The sequence below is a fragment of the Phocoena sinus genome, chromosome X (assembly GCF_008692025.1).
Source record: "Phocoena sinus isolate mPhoSin1 chromosome X, mPhoSin1.pri, whole genome shotgun sequence".
NCBI classification, from domain to species: Eukaryota; Metazoa; Chordata; class Mammalia; order Artiodactyla; family Phocoenidae; genus Phocoena; species Phocoena sinus.
In genome coordinates this window covers 68,240,515-68,257,313 of record NC_045784.1, presented here as the reverse complement: position 1 = coordinate 68,257,313, position 16,799 = coordinate 68,240,515, and the positions used below count along the sequence as shown (strand labels likewise).

General features: G+C 35.7%; 1 protein-coding gene across 10 annotated transcripts in view; it reads left to right on the top strand.

Moving 5' to 3' along the window:
- The first annotated feature begins 8,704 nt into the window (after positions 1–8,704).
- Positions 8,705–16,799, top strand: part of LOC116747561 (charged multivesicular body protein 1b-2-like) — a 31,063-nt gene continuing 22,968 nt past the window's right edge. For 2 of the 10 annotated variants that reach the window (XR_004348071.1, XM_032619934.1), the window contains exon 1: positions 8,757–8,917. The gene's annotated coding sequence lies outside the window, so the exon portion shown is untranslated. Of the gene's footprint in view, positions 11,632–16,799 lie in introns of all 10 variants that reach the window. The other 8 variants (XM_032619931.1, XR_004348070.1, XM_032619929.1 and 5 more) reach the window with 8 other exon arrangements.

Sequence of the window (16,799 nt, the reverse complement as noted above, 5' to 3'; positions counted from 1 at the left end):
AAATGAAAGCAGTCTATTAATGTCCATCAAGAGGGGAATAGATAAATAAAATGTGGCATATTAATATGATGGGTTATTATATATACAAATGTAGATACATCAACACAGATAGATCTCAAAAACAATGCTGAGTAAAAAGTATGGAACCTGGGGGCTTCCCTGGTGGCGCAGTGGTTGAGAGTCTGCCTGCCGATGTAGGGGTCACGGGTTCGTGCCCCGGTCCGGGAAGATCCCACATGCCGTGGAGCGGCTGGGCCCGGGAGCCATGGCCGCTGAGCCTGCGCGTCCGGAGCCTGTGCTCCACAACGGGAGAGGCCACAACAGTGAGAGGCCCGTGTACCGCAAAAAAAAAAAAAGTACGGAACCTGGACATATACTATATGTAATATTTATGTAAATTTAAAAAACATATACAAAATATTGTATATTATACATGAATGTATATTTATGCATGTAAAAGGATACACAATACCTCATAAAATAGTTGTCTTCAAGAGGGAGTATAAAGTATAAGATTAGTAAGTGTGGTAAAGGGAGAATTCAACTTCATCCATATTGTTTATTTTATTTTAAAAAGGACTTGAAAGAATTGTGACAAAATCTTGACTGCTGTACATTCTTGGAGGAGGTGGAAACACAGGTGTTTACTATATTATTCTTTATATTTTTTAATTTAAAAAAATTCTCATAAAAATAAAATTTCTAAAACTATAAAAAGAATCATTTAATATTAGAAGCATGTTTACTGTTATTTAACTTATTAAAAATAAAAAACAATGACTATTTCCTTCTAACATTGAGTTGGATGAGTCATAGAAAGATCACCTCTTCTTAGTTGCTCAAGATTCTAGAAGCAAATTCATATTTACTCTACCCATACACTCTATGATTGTACACACTGACTCAATCAACATTTACCCATTGTTTCTATACAGAAGAATATTAAAAAGTATATTCTGATCAAAGCCCCTCTGGCACTTGTAACTGTCTTTCTCTAGCCCTTCTCTTGACATTAATTCTTTCTCAAGGAATGGTTAACATAAATGCCTAAATTTTTCCAAGCACCAAAGGCATGCTTTTAAATCAATCAGTATGGTTTTCTCTTTTGTTTCAGATACTTTCCTTGATGATGTTTACTCTTTGTTGAGGGGAGGGGGTTGTTTTGTTTTGTTTTTGTTTTCTGGTTTTTGTTTGTTTTTTGGCTAGAGAGGACATTACTTAGTTACTATGTCTAACTGTCTGAGAGCCTCTATTCTAACTATTCCAACATTCAAGATAATCTCACAATAAACCTAGGAAATAAATACTATTATCCCTGTTTTTGCAACTGAGGAAATTGACACATAAAGAGGTTAAATAACTTGTCCAAGATAAGCAGCTATTCAGTATAAGATCCAGAAAGTCAAACCCAGCTCTGAATGATTCCAAATGCCTTGCTCTTGCCGCTGCCTCCAAAGTGAAAAATTTTGCAATGATTTAAAAATCCTTTCCTGGGTATAAATTTTACTAATTATAGTAAAATGGTTTGAAACTTAGAGATGTTATGTTGCTTTGATCTTGCTATGGTTATTCCTGAAAAAGAGTAAGCTTAAAGATGTTTTTGTTGCTGTCATTGTGTGTCTATCAGTTTAATATAAAGGCAGTGCTAGATCATTCTAGAGCTAGAGCAGTGGTTCTTAACTGGAGGTGATTTTTATCCTCTAGAGGATATTTGGCAATCTCTGGAGACATTTTTGGTTGTCACAGGTTGAGGGGCAGGGGCTTACTGGTATCTAAGGGGTAGAGGCCAGGGATACTACTAAACATCCTACAACATGTAGGACAGCCCCTAAAACCAAATAATTGACCAGACCAAAATGTTTATAGTGCTGGTTGAGAAACCTTGATCTAGAGGTAAGAACAGTGGACCACACTATAGCTGATTTTGAAGAAAATAAAATTCAAAAATCAAAGAATATAAGTACTAAAATATAGAGGACTTGAAAAATGTACAAAGCATGCTAACTCTGTTTTAAACAATCACTAGATAAATTTCTAAAACCAGGGGAAGGACTTTGACAGAATTTTGACTTGTGATTCCAAAATTGATCTGGGATGAAAAGTAGTAAGAAAGTAATACTAAATAAAATTAGTATCTGGAGCTAAGTGTATAGGTTCTGTGGCCAGTAAAATGGGGTACAGGAGTAGAGGATAGTCTTTTAAGAGAGCTAGTATTTTTTTGTTTGCTTTTTACCTTGCATTCACCTGCTCTTCTGATAAAAGTCTCTTATTTTCGCTTTCTCTTCTTTTAAGAGTTTTTTTCAAACAGCTCCTGGATGGTAAAATAATAGAGATAAGGAAAAGCTTTATTAAAAATGAATTTCTAAGCTTTTCTTCTAAAATCAGGAACAAGACAAGGAGGCCCACTCTCTCCCCTTCTAGTTAACATAGTACTGGAAGTCCTAGTCATAGCAATCAGAAAAAAAAAAGAAATGAAAGGCATCCAAAATGGAAGGGAATAAGTAAAACTGTCACTATTTGCAGATGACATAATACTATATATAGAAAACCCTAAAATCTCCACCAAGAAACTACTAGAACTAATAAGTGAATTCAGTAAAGTTGCAAGATACAAGATTATTATACAGAAATCTGTTGCTTTTGTATACACTAATAATGAACTATCAGAAAGAGGAAGCAAGAAAACAATCCCATTTAAAATTGCATCAAAAAAAAAAAAACCTAGGAATAAACTTAACCAAGGAGGTGAAAGACCTACACTCTAAACACTATAAGACATTGAAGGAACTTGAAGATGATACAAAGAAATGGAAAGATATCCTGTGTTCATGGACTGGAAGAATTATTATTATTAAAAGGTCCATACTACCCAAAGCAATTTACAGATTTAAGGCAAGTCCTTTCAAAATACCCATGACATTTTTTTACAGAATTAGAACAGATAATCCTAAAATTCATATAGAACCACAAAGGACCCTGAATAGCCAAAGCAATCTTGAGAAAAAAGCACAAAGCTGGAAGTATTACGCCCCTGAATTCATTCTATACAACAAATCTACAGTAGTCAAAACAGCATGGTACTGGCACAAAAGCAAACACATAGATCAGTGGAACAAAATAGACAGCCCAGAAATAAACCCAGGCACTTTTGGTCAATTATTTACAACAAAGGAGGCAAGAATATACAATGGAGAAAAGACAGTCTCTTCAATAAGTGGTGATGGGAGAAGTGGACAGCTATATGTAAAACAATGAAATTAGAAAATTTTCTCAAACCATATAAAAATAAACTCAAAATGGATTTAAGACCTAAATGTAAGACCAGAAACCATAAAATTCCTAGAAGAAAACATAGGCAGTACACTCTTTGACATAATTCTTGGGAATATTTTTTTGGATCTGTCACCTAAGGAAAGGGACACAAAAGCAAAAATAAACAAATGGGATCTAATTAAACTTAAAAGCTATTGCACAGCAAAGGAAACCATCAAGAAAATGAAATGACAGCTTACTGAATGGGAGAAAATATTTGCAATTGATATGTCTGATAAAGGATTTATATCCAAAATATATAAACAGCTCATACAACTCAACATCAAAAAATAATTAAAAATAGGCAGAAGAACTAAATAGACATTTTCCCCAAAAAACTCATACAGATGTCCAATAGGCACAAGAAAAGATATTCAACAACTCTAATCACCAGGGAAATGCAAATCAAAAAAAAAACAATGAAATATCACCTCACACCTGTCAGAATGACTGTCATCAAAAAGACAACAAATAACAAACGTTTGAGAGGATGTGGAGAAAAGAGAACATTAGTACACTGTTGATGGGAATGTAAATTGCTTATAGCCACTATGGAAAACAGTATGGACGCTCCTCAAACAACTAAAAATAGAACTACCATATGATCCAGCAATTCCACTCCAGAGTAAATATTTGAAGAAAAGGAAAACAGTAATTCAAAAAGGTATATGTACACCAATGTTCACAGCAGCATTATTTACAATAGCCATGATATGGAAGCAACCTAAGTGTCCATCAACAAATGAATGAAGAAGATATATATATATATGTGTATATATATATATATATATATATATATATATATGCAGTGGAATCTTCAAAACATAAAAAGACTCACAGATACACAGAACAAAGTAGTGGTTAACACTGGGTAGAGGGATGGAGGAAGGGGATTAAAAGGTACAAACTACTATGTATGAAATAAATAAGCTACAAGAGTGTAATGTATAGAACAGGGAATATAACCAATATTTTATAGTAACAAGACAAGTAACATCTTGTCTCCTTTTGCTCATCTCTCACTTCCTAATTATAAAATGGATAATTTTTCAGGTCACCTATGGCAGCCACTCAAACCAATTCCTCTTGTCTTTAAACTTCTATTCCCACCTCGTCTTCTATTTGCCTCAGCTAAAAGAGCTTTACCTCGTCTATAGCTCTAATCTCTTTCACCTGCCACTTAAAGAGTGCTAGATCATGAAATTTTGAAAATCAAATAAAACACAGGAGAACAATGAAACCAGCAAGGTGTTCTTTGTCTGCCTAAGAAAATAGTTTTTCCATTATGAACAGGAGAGACCCTCGTCTATACCTTGCTAGGATTTCCAAGAAACTGAATACTCTGCTTATAGAAATTAGAAAGACTGCCAGCCAACTGGAATAATTCTTCATTTTACTCTTATGCTAAATGGGTACTTGAGCTATAGAAAGCAAGGAGAAGTGGTCTTATTCATGATTCTTCCTTGCCAATCTGCTACGTACATTCAAAAGTACTGGATTAGGAATCAAAGGGTCCTGAATTGAATACAGACTCCATTTGCTCAAAATTTGCTTAGGCTGGGGCTTCCCTGGTGGCGCAGTGGTTGGGGGTCCGCCTGCTGATGCGGGAGACGCGGGTTCGTGCCCCAGTCCGGGGAAATCCCGCGTGCTACAGAGTGGCTGAGCCTGCGCATCTGGAACCAGTGCTCCGCGGCGGGAAAGGCCGCAGCGGTGAGAGGCCCGCGTACAGAAAAACCAAACAAACAAACAATTGCTTAGGTAAATCATATAATCTCTCTGAGCTTTGTTTTTCTTTTTTTTTTAATTGGTAAAAAGGATAATAATACCTGCCAGTTTGCCTCAGGTTACTTTAAGTATCAAACGAAATGATGTATAAGAAGCACTTTGTAAACCATGAAGTTCCATCCAAATTGAGTTATTTTAGGCAGAATAATAAGATTTATATTTCTCTATATTAGAATTTTCATTTCCAGTACACAAACAGACGCAAAATATAGACTTCTGAGCCCTGCTACAAACTTATTCTATCAGAATCTATAGAGGTGAGGCCCAACCATCTGTATTTTTAACAAGAACACTAAAGTTTGAGAGGTACTATATAATGCACCATTCTCTTTTCTGATGTATTCCTTTCTTTCTACTTCAAGGAAAGTTTAACTGTTATGTACCATTTAATTTTCTAATCATCTTGAAATTGTTTGCTAAAATATAACAAAAACGTTGTGTTGTCACAAAACAACCTAAATTAAATTTTAAAAATTAAGTAATTTAGATTTTAACTGCAATTGTTTTATAAATGTTTTTAACTTTAAAAAGGAAAGCTTGTTCTTTGTAATACAATGGATTGCAAAATATTTAGAGAACTAAGAATGAAGAATCATGAAAATAACTCAATTTCCTGGGAGAATTATAATTACCACATTAGCTTTATTCATGCTGAAGTTTAACACATTCAATAGCTGCTGAGTTAAGACACTATATTGGTTCTTTACATCTCAATTATCCCAGTAAAAATTCAAGGTCTCTTAAAACACACCTAAGTTTCAATAGGTGAATTTTACCATATCTGAGTTTATCAATATGTGACTTATTTTGTTTCAGTTAAACCTTCTTATTTAGAGTTAACTAAGTCCACAAAGAACAGTTTGGGAGGTCCTATACCTATCATCTTTATCACTATAGCCCTGTTCTAAGAGTGAAAGAAGAAAAAGGTAGTTGCCTATCTAGGTTAGACAGGGTAGGTGGTATTACTAAATCTGGTAGAGTGGAAGAAACAAAGCCAATATCTAAGATAACTCAAAACAACAGGAAATATGACTAAATGCAATGAACAATGAATGAATAATTGTGCCTAGGGTGAGAGAGTAAAATTATATTTTAAAGACTACATCTGGCTTTAAAAACACTAAACTTAATCATCACTATGATAAACTAAACATTTCCATATTTCATACTAACATGTTTAGGAGACTAAAATAAGTTATTGATCTTAGTGTTTAATCAGAGTATGTGTTTATATAACACCAATATATTCTTAGAGGCTATATTAATGTGGAAACAACCCAAATAACCACCATCAGGAGAATAGATGAATAAATTATGATATATTCATACAGTAGAATACCCTATTTCAGTGAAAATGAATGAACTATGGTTATATGTAGCAACACAAATAAGGAACATTATGATGAGTTACAAAAGCAAGTCAAAGAAGAAAGAAAAAGTTATGATTTCATTTACACAAAGTTCAAAAACATGCAACACTAAAGAACATATTGTTTAGGGATGCAAATACTATTGGTAAAAGTATTTAAAAAACAGAGAAAATATATATAAATTTGAGACAGTAGTTGCCTCGAAAGAGGGAAGGAAAGGAATGTGATTAGGAAAGGAGTACATAAGGGAATTTATAGGGAATGGTAATTTTCTTTTCTCATAATGGGTGATAAGTCACAGGAGGTTGTTGTATTGCTTTTGTTTATTCTGTACTCATGTTTTACAAATATTGTTTTATAGGCATTCAATGTTTAATAAAAACAATTAAAATTTGATGTATTTCCTTTCTCTGTAATATATTTGCTCTGCCATAAAACAAGTTTATGATTTTAACAGATTTCAATTCTTTGCTTTCAACAGCAGCAGTTACAACTGAATATGCATATACATTCAATAGTTCTATTACTGTGCCTAAGATCAAAAGAATTATTAAATCTAACTTTAAGAAATAAGATGTTCAAGGAATAGGGCAATTTTTGGAGTAAAAATTAGTTTAGAACTCATAAAAATAAAAACAACTTCTTAATCTTCTAAGTGGTTAGTAAATCAAAGATATAGGCTATGTATTTTTTTTTTTTTTACTTTAGATGGACAGCAATAACAAATCCCTAACTGGACAAATCTCTTCAGATTTTAACTTTACTAAAAACCTGATCCCAACCTAAGAAGTTCTACAATTTGCAAAAACACTTTAAAAACACTTTTTAAAAAAGGCTTATTCTTTTAAAAATGAATATAACTATAATACATAAAACTTGGAAATGCTTACGCTTTAGTGGATTGTTCTATCAACATGTGGATTTATTGAAAGAGCTGTGTTAACACATATTAAAAACCTAGGGACGAACTTGTTAAAACATTCTTTTTTACCTTTTTACCAAAAAAAGAATTCTCAAACTGTGAAATACAGTTAGTTGTTTACCTAGTATGGAAAGTGATGAAACAATAATGAAATCTGTCAACTTTTGTCTGTCTCCATAAAAGTAAATCTTGCATCCCAAATATATACATATGGAGAGATATAAATAAAAATCTTTATACAGTTTTATCTATGGATGTGGTTTACAGATTGTTCTTCCCCAGAACTATACTCAAAAAGGTTTTTCCAGCATTAAGGGTTTTATAATTCGATAAGTCTGAAGCCTACCAATAGTCAACACAAAAGAGTAAAACACTAGCTTTTTGAACCATTTTAGTTTTCAACAGGAAATGATCCTAAAGGTAAAAAGAGGCTTAGCCAATTATTTACTCATTCTTTTACCCACATATTTAAATATTAACGATAAGAAAAATTTAAACGCCAAGCTTATAAAATTCCTCCATAAGGGTATAATTATTCTAGCTATTTTTCCCCCCAAAGTAGTATCTCTGAGCTCTTTCTTGGAATGTCTAAGAGTTTTGAATTGAAATGCAGCGACACCAACGCCAAAGATCCCCTTCCTTCCCATAAATCTAGAGATTCAGCGTCTAATTAATTACCTTTGGATATATTAATAACTCACATATAAATGCTAACCGCTATTTAGTATTTTTATTAACGTCCCGTCCATTAAAGATTTGGTAGTAATTTTCATATTTTACACCATCTATTATAAAATAATAATAAACTATTTATTACGAATATATATTTCACGGCAACTTCACCTCTTAAACCTAGGCTTAACTTTTTTCGTCCTCCCCATCTAACCAAAAACTTTAGGATCATATCCTTTTTAACACTTTAATTGAACCTCACAACTCAAAACTACCAACCCCGCTAATCCCTTATTTCATACGATTATAACTTTTTTTAAAGTACTTTAAAAGCCCTATACCTTTTTCCTTCATCCGTAAGACAAGCTCTGAGAACAAAAGTGAGGGGTCAAGGATAGTGTGAAATCTGAGGGAAGAGGTGGGGCAGAAGGTTAAAGAGAGTTTGGAGTAGGACAAAAGAAAGAACTAGAAAAGTAAGCTGGGTGACGAAAACCGTTAGGCGCTGGTTAGGCTTGGGTGCAGCTAAGGACACGAAGGGGAGGGGCTTAACCTCTTGCGCTCTAACCCCCAACGCACGGAAGCGACTGCCACACACCCTATCCGCCTCTCAGAGCAGCAGCCATTTTGGCTTTGCCCCAGCCCCGCCCCTCGGACGCGGACGGCTCCATCCCCCCACGCGCACCCCACCCCCGCCTTCTTCGCGCAGAAACAGGAAGTGGGATTGCGGACCTAGGAGCCAGGCCGGCAGCAGCTCAGGACTAGAGTCGCGCTCTGAGCGCACTGCAGTCAAATCCTTGCCGCTGCCCCTGCCTGTCGCCTCCCAAGAAAAGTCGTGGGACCATGTCGAATATAGAGAGTATCCTTTCCTTTCTTAAAAGCTGCTGCTAGGGCTTAAAGAGGTGGGAGAGAGGAGGGCCTGGAGCCCTGGAAGGTGCCTGGTGGTGACCTTTTAGGTCTAGTTGAGGAGGGATGAGGGTTCTGACTCCGATTGGTAGGCTTTGGCAGCTTATTTTGTTTTGTTTGTTGTTGTTTTCCTGGTAGCCACAAGCATCCTGAATCAGGGGACGTGGGGCTGCTTTGAGAAGATTACCGAACACGAACCCTCCCTTGTTGAAGGCTACTGTCACCTGTTCTTTCAGGGAATTTATCCACTTCTGAAAAATCGAAGGAGAGTGGTGTGGAAGCAGGCGACAGTTTGCCAGAGGTTTGGGGCAGAGGTATAGGTTTTGAATGGGTAACGAGGGCAAATAGTTTTTGTGGAACTTCTTCCTTTTTCTGGATGGAGGTGACTGGTAATGAGTTCTTAATACCAGCCCTCCGAACTAAGTTGATTGCTTGCTTGTTAATAATCTGATTTAGCACGTGAGGAAACTCATAGTTTCCTAAAGCCACAAAAATCCATCAGTTGCACCTGTGTTACCACTTAAGTAATGTGTTCAAGGTTAGGAACCAAACTGTGTGAAGCTCTGAATTGAAGAAGGATGAGGTGGTTTTTTGCAAGTGAAATACCATCACAGGATTTTCATGTCGTTGTCCTTCTTCCAGAAATTGGCATTACAGAAATAGAGTAGTTTGATATCTTGCTATTGAATGAAACTTGGCAAAATAACAAAATTGGGTCATAGAAATTCTCTGATAGCTCATATTGAAACTATTTTTATTCATTAATTTGTAAGTCTGAAATATAGAAAGACATTTGGTGAGAGAATTAAATTATGTAAACTGTACTGAGAATATTGGTAACATATTTGGTGCTGAACTGGCCAAGATAAACCAAGAATAAAATGTGAACCTTTGTGGAGGTGCAGAAATAGGTCATTTCATGAACAGAGTAGATGACTAAAAGGCCCAGTTTAAAGGATATAATTTATAGAAGTGTAGTTGTGTTAGATGATTTTTATTAAAGCACCATCATAAAAGAGCACTGGATTATGAGTCAGAAGATCAATTTCCAATCCCGGTTCTGCCTTTTAAGAAACATGTGAGTTAGAACAACTCATATAGCCTCTGTTATGCAATGTTTACTCATCTGTAAACATACTAACTGACCTGTCAGCCTTATAAAGCTCTTGTGAAGGTAAAATGAAATGTAAGGGATTACTAAATTACGAAGTTTTGAACATGTTAAATATTAAGAAGTGGAGTACAATTTGCTATCTTTTTTGCCAGATCTTTTGGAAGGGTTTGAGGTAATAGCTCTAAAACTGCTTTTATTTCCTACTTTAATAATGCAAATTACTTTTGCTCACCTAAAAACCTACTCTATGTGATTTCCAATAATAAGATAGTTACTAATTTTCTTTCACTGAAAAGTATGTATGCCTGACTATAATTAAAATTAATGGTACTATTATCAGTAGTTTAATACATAACAAAAATGAACTATAACTACTCTTAAGTCCATCAAAGGAAGTGAGGACTTCATTCATACCGTCTGGCAGTGGTTAGTTCTCTTGGTCCTCTTTTTAGAATCCAGACCTTTTCCTTTGAGTATAGAGGAAGAAAATGACATATGGACTCAGACCTGTCTTTCATAAATAAATAACTTGAACTGAAACTTGAGTAACATTTATTTGTCACCTATTTGAAATGCAGAAATCTCATTGTTACAGTATGTAAGAAGAATAAATGTGCTAACACAATTGAATTAGCATAGTAATTGTGACTTCTGTCCTTGGGCAGATAGATACACTGAAGTTATGTTGGATTAGATCCAATATCATTTTAAACAACTGATGGAATAGCCAAATTTATTTATTTTTAAAAATTTTTATTACAGTATGTTTGCTTTACAATATCATGTTAGTTTATGCTGTATGGCAATGTGCCTTTTCCTGGGGAAAATATTTGTCGCTGACATCTCTTTCTCTAGGGGATTCTAACCTGAAAAAGGTTGAGAAGCAACGAAGTAGATAATAGGTACTGTAGACATAAGAGTAAAGAAAGGGATGTTGTGAACTGGACTGGTATCATTGTCTCCTTTTGTAGTCACCTAGACAGATGAGACTGTGTTATAGGCAAAAATTGCCAGCTACCTTAAAAATGCTCTCCATTGTGAATGGCTTTACATCCTAAAGCAGAATTACAGATCAGAGTCCCTGAGGCTTTGCTAGTGTTGACAAATGTATTGTGATATTTTAACCAAGATATTAATAATAGTTCAAATTTTGTTTTTTAAATATCACCTGACAGTAGTCTTACAATGTATGTCCTGGCTTGCTAGTAGAATGTTGTCTTACAAGAAGTATTTTATGTAAGGAATGCTTATCGTTCATCATTTGATGCTATTTGAGGATCACTTCTGAGCAATTCACTATGAAAGTTAAAATACAAAAAGAGAAATAAGAGTTGAGCTGGCTTTGAATTCCTTCTTGTTCTTCTATTCACAGTTAATTACCCATCTCTAGGCTTCAGTTTTCACATCTGTACAATGAGGGAAGTTGACAAGCGATCTCTAAGGTTTCTTTCAATTCTGAAGATCTCCCTGAGTTTCTGTGTTCCCAAACTCTACCTCCCAGACATACACAAGGGATGATGAAGATGCTGGGAGCTGAAAAAGAGGAAAGTTGGGTATATAATGCCACTTTTTCTCATCAAATGTATGAATAACCATCTATGGTATGGCACCACTGCTTTATTCTGGAGCAGGCAGGTGCTAGTAGAACATTCTTATTCCTTCCTCTTACCTCCTTTGTTTTCAACCTTTACTTCTATGTAAAGGATTGTAAAATCCTACTGTTGGCACTTGGAATCAAATAGCTTTCTGCCCTACTATGTTGGGATAACTTACTTTCCCTTGGTGTTGCTCCACCCACTTCAGAGAGGTAGGCAGGATGTAAGAGTTCTACTATGAATTTCTGCTAGTAAACTGACTATAACCATTTTTCTTGAGGAAGCAGATTGAAATCTTAGAGCAAGGTTTCCTTCTGTATGCATATTAAATATGTGGAACCCTAATGATTGTTATTTAAATTTTAAAGCAATAATCTATTAAGGCATAGGTGATTTCTCCCCTTTGCCTGTCAGCAGTGTGATTGCTATTAAATGAAATCACACAGAATGTTTTTTTTTTCCTTTTTAAATTTATTTATTTTTGGCTGTGTTGGGTCTTCGTTGCTGCGTGTGGGCTTTCCCTAGTTGTGGAGAGAGGGGGCTACTCTTTGTTGCGGTGTGCGGGCTTCTCATTGCAGTGGCTTCTCTTGTTGCAGAGCACGGGCTCTAGGCGTGTGGGCTTCAGTAGCTGTGATGTGTGGGCTCAGTAGTTGTGGCTCGCGGGCTCTAGAGCGCAGTCTCAGTAGTTGTGGTGCACTGCCTTAGTTGCTCCGCAGCATGTGGGATATTCCTAGACCAGGGCTCAAACACGTGTGCTGTGCATTGGCAGGCAGCTTCTTAACCACTGCACCACCAGGGAAGCCCAACATAGAATGTTTTAAAGACACATTGGGATTTTTTTTATTCCCTGACTAGCTGTATTGCCCAGTTAAGATAGGTGACTTATCTAAATCATGAGGTGGTAATGACAATTTATTGAACATCAACTATGTACCAAACTTTGTGCTGGGGATTTTATATATTATCTCAAAACCTCAAAACAACCCTGGAAGACGGGTGGTAGTGTCCTCATTTTATAGAACAGGCAATTAAAGCTAAGAAAGCTACAGAGCTTGTAAGTGTAAAGGATCTGAGCTCGGCTCCAAAGTCTCTGGTGTGTTCACGTTTCCATAGTGCCTCCAGAACTTACAGTGCACTTCAGTTATATTTGATCAAGTCCTAGGGTTATGCAGAGCTACTCTTTCTATATATTGACATTGCATTTGAGATTTTTGCTTTAAAAAGAGTTTGGAAAACGATGAATCAACACAATCACTTTAGGGAGGACCTAGCTTAGATTTTCTCGAAGACAAGTCTATTCATAGATATATTTCCTATTAAGAGGTACACCTGGGCTTCCCTGGTGGCACAGTGGTTGAGAGTCCGCCTGCCGATGCAGGGGACACGGGTTCATGCCCCGGTCCAGGAAGATCCCACATGCCACAGAGTGGCTAGGCTCGTGAGCCATGGCCGCTGACCCTGCGCGTGCGGAGCCTGTGCTCCGCAACGGGAGAGGCCACAGCAGTGAGAGGCCCGCGTTCTGCAAAAAAAAAAAAAAGAAAGAGGTACACCTGTATGATGTAATGTTTTAAATTTTAATTTTATAGAGTTAGAAGATAGGGAATACTACTTTCTGAAAATTTGAAATAATTGTTCAGATGATTCATTGATTTTTCTTATTTATCAATCCCAAGGGCTAAGTGAGTTAGTGTTTTCCTTTTGCATGGATTTTGGCAGGAGGAGGGAAACCTACTGCCATTAATGGAGATCTTTGAGACCAATTTTTCGGAGTCAGTGTTTATGTTAGCAAAAAAGCAAGCATGGTGGTGTATAATAAACCTCATAGTGGTTAAGAGGAAGATGGTAGGGAGGGGAGGAAGAAGGGTACACTGGACAAAGGAGCTGTATGTGAAGACATAGAGTCAGGTAACTGGTGGAGGCCATCATCACTGAAGCACAAGTTGCTGGAGCCTGGGATTACCCAAGATCTAGTTTAGGGCCTTATGCATTATTCTATACATGTTAATATGTATTACTCTTCAGCCTTTCTAAACCTTCAATCCATCAAAAATAAAGTATTTCAGTCATTGTCTTTTCAGTTGGCAAAGAAAAATAAATACTGTCTTAATAGCAACCACTTTGCCAAATTGAATTTATGATTAGTCAGTGAAGGAGATTATTCTGCCAGTTTTATTTTTTCCAAATAGAAAAATACTCCAAGGATTTACAGCTAACTAAAATATCTAAAATATTTCACAGTATATCAACTCTGGTTCATAGTTCAATTTAGTGGTTGAATCAACGCCATTATTTTCCACATTAGCAATAGAGGATATTCACTTATTGTAGTGTATACAGAGGGTGATTATTTGAATAGCAGGCACCTGAATTTAAGAATCGCCTACCCTGGTTGTAGAAGGTACCCGAGAGTTAGAGGCAAGGTTTTAGACGGAGGAGTGTTTTGATTTCTGGCCTAGGACAAAAGATACATCATCAGAAAAACACTGGTTTTACAGGTTGCCTGGGATACATAGACACATATGAATATATTTGGCAGGGGTGGTAGTCTAAGGTATGTAGTCCACCTCTATGGAATCATGTGCTTTACACTATATTTATGAGTCAAAATGGGAAAAATAAGAAGAGACCATGTAAAAAGTATTTTCCAAAACCAAATGTCTTCAATTTTAAAAGCCGTCCTTTATTGTGAGACTCTCCTTCCTACATTTTTGGTGCTGCGCTATTCTTTCTGTTAATTATACCAGTCCAAGGATTTTTTAAAAAGTCTGGGATCTGCTATGACATTGGTTTTCTCACTCTTAGCCACAGAGCCCTTTTTTTTCCTGAATGGAATCATATAGAATCCTAATATACTACAGAAATAAACATCATTGTATTAGAGTAAACTTATTCTTAAGCTTATATGTGTAATTGAGTCCTCTTGCCCAACATCAGTGATGCTTTTTCCCCAGTATATCAGGTACCATTGCAAAACATTTTTTTCTACTATTCATTTACTTAAAACTATTGAGTACTTCCATTAATCACTGCACTAAGCTGATGGTATAAGGATAATTAGGGTTCATCCATATTCTCAGGGTGTCCATAGTCTAGTTAAAGAAGTAGACATGTAAACAAAGAATTATAATGAAATACAGAAAAGTACATCATATATAAAGTAACATGGGAATACAGAGTAAGTAGCTACTGACACTGTAAATTTCAAATTAGTGTTTCCACAGAGTATACTTAAAATTTAGGACCAGAATGTTTGAAGACAGCCTTGGAGAAGAGCTATTTTATATTAAATTTATATCAAGCACAAACAGGTTCAGTGTATCCAAGTTATAATACTACTACACATTCCTAACAGTGTTGTCCATTTACCAGTATTATTTAATACATGCTTTTGGGTTTTTTTCTTTTAATTTTCAAGCAACCCTCTTTTTTAAATTGCAAGGATACCATCTCATGGAACAGGACTATAAACTCTCAATCTAACCTTTTATTTGAAATGAATTTTTTACAAAAATCATGTAACTTTAATCCTCACCTCCCCAAGAGCAAGTACAAAAAAGAATAAAAGACCAGTTACCTGCCACTGGGCTTAAGAAATAAAACATTACCAACTCATCTCCCTTATTTCCCCACCAAAGGCAACCACTGTCTAAAAGTTCATATTTATCATTTCCATGCATTTGTTTATATTTGACCACATACGTGTACATTCTTAGGATATAATTAATGCCTTGCATATTTTCCAATTTTATGTGTGTGGTATAATGTTTTCTTTTTTATTCAAGATGGTTCTTCAGATTCATTCATTATGTCATTTTCACTTTCACCTCTATGTAGTTTTTTTTTTTTAACATCTGTACCTTTTCTTTTTAAACATCCAATAAAGGAGTATAATTGCTTTATTGTAGAAATATCATACAATTTATCCATTCTATTTAGTGATGAACATTTAGGTTGTTTCCATGGTTTTCTGTCATTATAAACAATACTGCTATGATCACTTGTACATATTTGCTGTGTCAGCTGGGGACAGTTTCTCTATGGTATATACCTAGGAGTGGGATTGCTGGGTTGGAGACTATGGGTATTTTCAAGTAATGATTTTTTGATGATTTCCATTGTAATCTATATACCTTTTATTTTTCTTATGCTTGGTAGGACTCCAGAACAATGCTTAATTTAAAAAAATATGTGTGTGTGTGTGTATATATATATATATATATATATATATATATATCATAATCACTTTCTTGTTACAGTCATCCCTGGGTATCTGCCTGGGATTGGTTCCAACACCCCCTCCCCTCACAGATACCCAGATCTGCAGATATGCACATCTCTTAGTTGGGCCTCTATTTGCAGATGCAAACCCATAGATACAGAGGGATGACTGTACTGATTTTAAAAGGAATTCTAATTATTCACTGTTAAGGTTGATGATTGCTCGAGCTTTTGTTTTTGTTTTCATGTGAAATTTTTTTTTAACATCTTTATCGGAGTATAATTGCTTTACAGTGGTGTGTTAGTTTCTACTTTATAACAAAGTGAATCAGTTATACATATACATATGTTCCCATATCTCTTCCCTCTTGCTTCTCCCTCCCTCCCACCCTCCCTATCCCACCCCTCTAGATGGTCACAAACCACCTAGCTGATCTCCCTGTGCTATGCGGCTGCTTCCCACTAGCTATCTGTTTTACGTTTGGTAGTGTATATATGTCCATGCCACTCTCTCACTTTGTCACAGCTTACCCTTCCCCCTCCCCATATCCTCAAGTCCATGCTCTAGTAGGTCTGTGTCTTTATTCCCATCTTACCCCTAGGTTCTTCATGACATTTTTTTTCTTAGATTCTATATATATATATGTGTTAGCGTATGGTATTTGTTTTTCTCTTTCTGACTTACTTCACTCTGTATGACAGACTCTAGGTCCATCCACCTCACCACAAATAACTCAATTTCGTTTCTTTTTATGGGTAAGTAATATTCCATTGTATATATGTGCCACATCTTTATCCATTCATTTGTTGATGGACACTTAGGTTGCTTCCACGTCCTGGCTATTGTAAATAGAGCTGCAATGAACATTTTGGTACATGACTCTTTTTGAATTATGGTTTTCTCAGGG